We start from the raw sequence: 7,349 nt of genomic DNA on the forward strand, positions 1-7,349 counted from the left end.
CTGCCCGTGCCCACTACTGCAGTGTGGGCCCTGGGATTGAAAGAAAGTCCCCCAGCCTAGTTTAATGGAATGTTAATCCTGTAACGGACCTTCGTGTACTCACCATAGAATAGTTGCAAACCAGAACACATTCTGAGGACCAGTCCCTGCCCTGAAACACTTACAAGCTAAAAATAAGCCCTCTCTATGCCTTAAAACAGAAGATCTGCAAAGTGAGGGCATGGCAGGGAAGTGTGTGTTGTGGAAGGCTGAGCTCTGCCTGTCTTCCTACAGCTTGCCCTGTCAGGCCTTATTTCCTTGTTTGTTTGTTGAATTTATAGCCCACCTTTTTATCCAAGGAGCTCAAGGTGCTATACATGCTTCTCTCCCTCCTCATTTAATTCCTAACAACATTGATAGGTAGGTTATAGGCTGAGAGGCAGTGTTTGGCCCAAGGTCACCCAGTGACCTTCATGGCAGTGGGGTGGGGGCTGAACCCTGGTCTCCTTGGTCCTAGTCTGACACTTTTAACACAGCCTTTCTCAACCTTTGGTCCCCATATGTTGTTGTACTACAGCTCCCAACATCCCTAGCTAACAGGACCAGTGGGAAGGGATGATGAGAATTGTAGTCCAACATCACCTGGGGACCCAAGGTTGAGAAAGGCTCCTCTAACCACTGTACCACACTGGCTCTTTTCTGCCTGCTGCTATGCTCAGCCTCCATTGTGGGTGGCAGCGATGCTTCTGAATACCAGCTACTGGAAACCTTAGGAGGGGAGAGTACTGTTGTGCTTGGCCACTGTGGGAACAGGATTCTGGACTAGATGTGCCACTGACCTCATTCATAGTCTGCCTCTGCTGTTCGAGGCAGTAATGTATCTGAATACCAGTTTCTGCAAATCACAAGTGGGGAGTGTTCTCAAATCCTGTTTTTGGACCTTCCTGTTGAGGCATCTGGGTGGCCACTGAGAAGAGGATGCTGGGCTAGATAGACCATTGGCCTGACCTAGCAGGGCTCTTCTTATGTTACTATGTTTGAAGCAATTAAACTACAAAATGTAACAGCTCTAGATAAAACTGTATGCAACAGTTGCATAGTCTTTTTAACATTCCTCTGGGGTTGATTTACCGTAATTAAAACTGAAATTTCAACAGGAATTTGATCCAAAGGAGTGTGTTGCAAAACATTTAGAAGACTTTTGGAAGAATTGTTTACTTTTTCAAGCCCTTCAGTCAAGAGTTCCAAGTTGGTTTCATCAGTCATCGCTATCAGGAGGCTATCAGGGAAGAAACTCTCTGAAGGTTGCAATCTTAGGTCTGCTTACTCAGGAGTAAATCCTATTTATCTGGAGCTTTCTTCTGTGCAAAAACCCACATTGACCTTTTGAGCTGCAAATGAGTCAAATCCAAATTGCATTTTCCACTGTTTGTGGTGCTGGTCATTTCTTTGGCTTTAAGGAGCAAACTGGTTTTGTTTTTTTTAAATGAACTGTTCAAAACAAGAAGACCCCATAAAGTAGGGATTTATTTCCTGGTCAAACTACAGGGAGGAACTAATGCATATGGGATTTTTACAAACAGAAAACAGAAAGTGCTAGATAGCCTATTTTCCTAGTAAAATAAAGCATGATGCCGTATTTATGAACCCACACTCCTAGATGCCACCTGGCTTCTGCCCTCCTCAAGGCTGGCTTAAGAGCATGAGCAGGCAACAGAACCTCTATAATAGCTCAGTATCCACAGTATCCAGGTTCAATCCCCAGTGGCATATACAGGTAGGTATGGGAATATTCCCTGCCTGAGAGCCTGGAGAGCTGCTGCAAATCAGTATAGACAGTACCGAACTAAAAGGACCAATCGTCTCTAACCCTAAGTAGGACAGCTTCCCATGTTCTCATTTAATCCAGCCCTCCTGAATAATGATGACTAGAACCTTTATTTTTAGGGGAAGGGCTGTAGCTCATGCTTTGCCTACAGAAGGACCCTTGCTAATTCATCTGGGTGTCATGGGCTACCATTTTTCTGCTTTCCGGGTTGCGTGGAAGACATCTAAGCCACTTCTTAGTCTCCTGTTTTAAGGCAAGGGTGGAAAAAACAGTCAATTTCTTTGCAATCCTTTTAAAGCAATCAAAGTAATCGGGTGCCAAAGGTCACCTTTCTAGACCACATGGAACAGCCTTAATCATTAGATGTAGCTATCAGGAATTACTAGCTACAGTGGAATCAGCTGAGCAGCTCATCATGCCATTGGCCAGGAAAACCCGATGCCTTCATCCTATGTGTATCCAGGAGGGTGAAAACACACTCTTTGCATGCTCAGATGTCTGTTCCTACTGTTATTAATTTGCAAATCCTTGTAGCTTGGGGGGCTGAAAGCAGAGGTTGACCTTGTGCTCCCAAACAAATCACACACACCCCATTTAATTTTTTTTTCCAAGGATGAGTTCATTTTATCTAGCTAATTCAATCACTGTTCTTTGAGAGAGATGCCTGAGAGCAGTGTTTGGAAACCAGGAACAAAAATCAAGAAAGCGGTAAGCCAATATGAGGGAAAGATGCTGGGGAGAGGGCAAAATTTGCCTGTCACCTCCCTTGCAGCCTGAGTGTTACTGACATCATGATTAATTTATCAGGTGCTTATGAATATGCATATAAGGCTGGGTTTGGGCTTTCAGGAGAGAGAGAGACTGACTCTTGTCAAGAAGCAAACTCTGTTCCTGCACAGCCTGCACCACTGTGCACGTCTGTACCCATTTGTCTGTGTTATTTAAAAATAAAATAAATGGATTTCACTGCTGAACAGGATCTGTGCAAAGCGCTCTCAAGTCCATGGTGGGAGCAAGCGAGCAGAGCATATTGATGCTTTGGGAGGCACCTTTGGGATGCACGTGGTGACGCATGGGGGCCTCCAGTGTCTTTCATTCTGCGTCTGTTGCAGCATCCAGAAAGTAACTTTCACCCTGAGAAAAGAGGAGATGCTTGATTTCCCTGGAGGAAGGAGATGGGAAGAAGAAGAGGGGGTGCATTCTCAGCAGCTGGAGCCTCTAAACACCCCCCCCCCCGCTAGGCATTCAGGCCTTTGTCTGTCCCCCACATTTCCCTCTCTCTCTCACAAACGCACACCTATACTTCTATAAATTGGATTATTCTGATTAAACATTACAATTATTTTATTTCTCAGAATACACTTATAGGTGAAAAAGAAAGGGAAATGGTCGTACCAAAACCACAGGAAAAGGGAGAAAAATGAGATATATTTTACACAAGAAGGAACTGAACAGCTTTACCAGTTTCAACATGCATATTTATTTTCCCTCTTCAACTGAATGCATCCAACAATATATTGGGTTTTAAGAATTAAGAATACATCATTCTATAATAGTTAACTGATTTCTGATTTTAACATTTTACATAGTTTTTAATTGTATGTTTTATTTGGAATTCTTGTAAACCACTCTGTTTTTAACACACACACTTTCTTACCATCTCACCCCGCCCTCCTTCTGAGAAGACCACATGCCTCCTATGTCACCTTAGCAAAAACAACAACCCTGTATGGTAGGTTAGGCAAGAGAGAGTGACATGCTTGAGACTGGCTCTGGGAAACAGTAAGCAGCTTTGTAGAGATGGATTCACATGGCAAAGACTGAAAAGGATACCTTGTGTGGGTCAACTGCAGCCTTCAGCTGCTGTTGGACTTCTGACTCCCACCAGCCACCATGGCGCTTGGTCAGGGATAATGGGAGATGGGGGACAACTATGTCTAGAGCCCTTCCATTTGGAGCCCTTCCAGTCGGGATTCAGGCCTCATCATGGGACTGAAACTGCCTTGGTCGCACTGGTTGATGATCTCTGGCGAGCTAGGGACAAAGGTGAGAGTTGTTTCCTAGTTCTGCTGGATCTCTCAGCGGCCTTTGATACAATCGACCATAACATCCTTCTGGACCGTCTAGAGGGGCTGGGAGCTGGGGGCACTGTCATACAGTGGTTTCGCTCCTTCCTCCTGGGCCGTGTTCAGAAAGTGGTGGTGGGGGATGAGTGTTCAGACCTCTGGGCTCTCACTTGTGGGGTGTCTCAGGGTTCCGTACTTTCCCCCATGCTTTTCAACATCTACATGCAGTCACTGGGAGAGATAATCAGGGGGTTTGGGCTGGGTGTTCATCAGTATGCGGATGATACCCAGCTCTACCTCTTTCAAATCAGAACCAGTGAAGGCGGTGAAGGTCCTGTGTGAGTGCCTGGAGGCGGTTGGAGGTTGGATGGCGGCTAACAGATTAAGTTTGAATCCTGACAAGACAGAAGTACTGTTTTTGGGGGACAGGAGGCGGGCAGGTGTGGAGGATTCCCTGGTCCTGAATGGGGTAACTGTGCCCCTGAAGGACCAGGTGCGCAGCCTGTGAGTCATTTTGGACTCACAGCTGTCCATGGAGGCACAGGTCAAATCTGTGTCCAGGGCAGCTATTTACTAGCTCCATCTGGTACGCAGGCTGAGACCATATCTGCTTGTGGACTGCCTCGCCAGAGTGGTGCATGCTCTGGTTATCTCTCGCTTGGACTACTGCAATGTGCTCTACATGGGGCTACCTTTGAAGGTGACCCGGAAACTACAACTAATTCAGAATGCGGCAGCTAGACTGATGACTGGGAGTGGCCGCCGGGACCACATAACACCGGTCTTGAAAGACCTACATTGGCTCCCAGTACGTTTCCGAGCACAATTCAAAGTGTTGGTGCTGACCTTTAAAGCCCTAAACGGCCTTGGTCCTGTATACCTGAAGGAGCGTCTCCACCCCCATCGTTCTATCCGGACACTGAGGTCCAGCACCGAGGGCCTTCTGGTGGTTCCCTCACTGCGAGAAGCCAAGTTACAGGGAACCAGGCAGTGGCGCCTTCCCTGTGAAATGCCCTCCCACCAGATGTCAAAGAGAACAAAACTACCAGACTTTTAGAAGACATCTGAAGGCAGCCCTGTTTAGGGAAGCTTTTAATGTTTGATGTATTACAGTATTTTAATATTTTTTGGAAGCTGCCCAGAGTGGCTGGGGAAGCCCAGCCAGATGGGCGGGGTATAAATAAATAATAATAATAATAATAATAATAATAATAATTATTATTATTATTGGCTCACAGATTCCCCCCATCTCTGCCTTATAGACTGGAACACACATGTGTTTGGAATGGCTTTGAGTGGCCCCTGCTGGATCAGGCCAAAGGGGGCCCTCTAGCTTGGCATCCTGTCCTCAGAATGACCAACCAGATGCCTATTACAGGAAGCCCCCAAGCAGGACCTGAGTGCAACAGCACTCTCCAGTTCTTGTCCCCCCCCCCCCGGTACACAGAGGTAGACTGCCCCTGGATGTGGAGGTTCTGCTATGACCATAGACTTCCCTAACAAAGGACAATAATGATAATATGTTTCTTTGGCTGTGTTTGATGGAAGAGGAAGAACAAGCAAGAAGAGATCCCTTACGTGGAAAAGGAGAAAATGCTATTGTGAACAGAGAGAAGGTGGAATTGCTCAACACCTACTTGCTTCTGTCTTCACCCAAATGGAAAACAGTGACCAACCTGCTGATAACAGAATAAAGGATGCGGGGGGTGGGGGGAAGGGAAGCTGTAGCCCAAGATAAGAAAAGAGGTGATAAGGGAACACCTAGCTAATTTAAATGAATTCAAATCTCCAGGGCCTGATGAGCTGTACCCAAGGGAGCAAAAGGAACCTGTGGATGTCATCTCTGTCTATAATCTTCGAGAATTCTTGGTGAACAGGTGAGGTCCCTGTGGACTGGGTGCGGGCAAATGTTGTTCCCATCTTCAAAAAGGGGGGGAAAGAGGACCCAAGGAACTACTGACCTGTGAGCTTGACATGAATACCAGGAAATGTCCTAAAACATCATTAGTCGGTCAGTCTGTGAGTGCTTAGAAAAGGATGTTGTGGTTATTAAGACCCAGCATGGGTTTCTCAAAAACATTATGCCAGTCAAATCTAATTTATTTATTTTTTTGATAGAGTTACAAGCTTGGAGGATAGGGGGATGCTGTGGATGTGGGGTATCTTGATTTCAGAAAGGCTTTTGACAAAGTCCCACATGATATTATTGCAGAAAATCTGGTAAAATGTGGGCTGAATGAGATAACTGTTAGGTGGATTTGTAGCTGATTGCCTGACTGAACCGAAAGAGTGATCACCGAGAGTTCCTCATCATCCTGGAAAAAAGTGATATGTGGGGTGCCACAGGGTTTGTCCTGGGCCCATTGTTGTTCAACGTCTTTATAAATGACAGGTGAAGGAATTGAGGGGATGCTCATCAAATTTGCATTTGACACCAAACTGGGAGGGATAGGCAATGCCACTGAAGACAGAATTGGGATTCAAAGATGACCTTAACAATTTGGAGAACTGGGCCAAAACCATAGCGGTCAACTTACAGATTTGAAAATAAGGGACCAGCAGCCTCGAAAATAAGGTATCAGCAGCCAAAATAAGGGATTTTGCTTACCCGGATCCTCACGATGCGCCCCTGAAGGGGAAAAGGGAGAGATGGAGACGTGGCAGCTCGTGCGCACGCGCGTTCTCTCTCGTGGTGGAGGACCCCGAGCCGCTGCTACCCTCCTGAGCCAGGCGAGCATGAAACCCAGGAAAATTAAGGGACATCATCAATAAGGGGCAGCAGTGGGACATGGTGCTGGGATAAGGGAGTTTCCCGCCAAATACGAGACGGTTGACAGCTATGGCCAAAACTAAAAAAAATAAATGAATTCCAATAGGACCAATTGTAAGGATCTAACCTAGCAGTTCAAAAGCACGTCAAAGTGCAACTAGATAAATAGGTACTGCTCCGGCAGGAAGGTAAACGGCATTTTCATGCGCTGCTCTGGTTCGCCAGAAGAGGCTTAGTCATGCTGGCCACATGACCCGGAAGCTGTACGCCTGCTCCCTTGGCCAATAAAGTGAGATGAGTGCCGCAACCCCAGAGTTGGTCACGACTGGACCTAATGGTCAGGGGTCCCTTTACCTTTACCTTACACTTAACAGGAATAACCGGCAGCACAAATATAAGATGGGGGACACCTGGCCTGCCAGTACTAGTGAAAAGGATCTAGTGGTCTTAGTAGGACACAAGCTTAACATGAGTCAACAGTGTGATGCAGCAGCAAAAAATGCTAATGCTATTCTAGGCTGCTTCAACAAATCTAAGGAAGTCATAGTACTGCTCTATTCTACCTTGGGTAGACCACACTTGGAGTCCTGTGCCCAGTTCTGGGCACCACAGTTTGGGAAGGATATTGACAGGCTGAAATGTGTGCAGAGGAGGGCAACCAAGATGATAAAAGGTCTGGAAACCAAGCCTTATGAGGAACAGTTAA

The sequence above is a fragment of the Podarcis pityusensis genome (assembly GCF_964106645.2).
Source record: "Podarcis pityusensis genome assembly, chromosome: Z".
NCBI lineage: Eukaryota > Metazoa > Chordata > Lepidosauria > Squamata > Lacertidae > Podarcis > Podarcis pityusensis.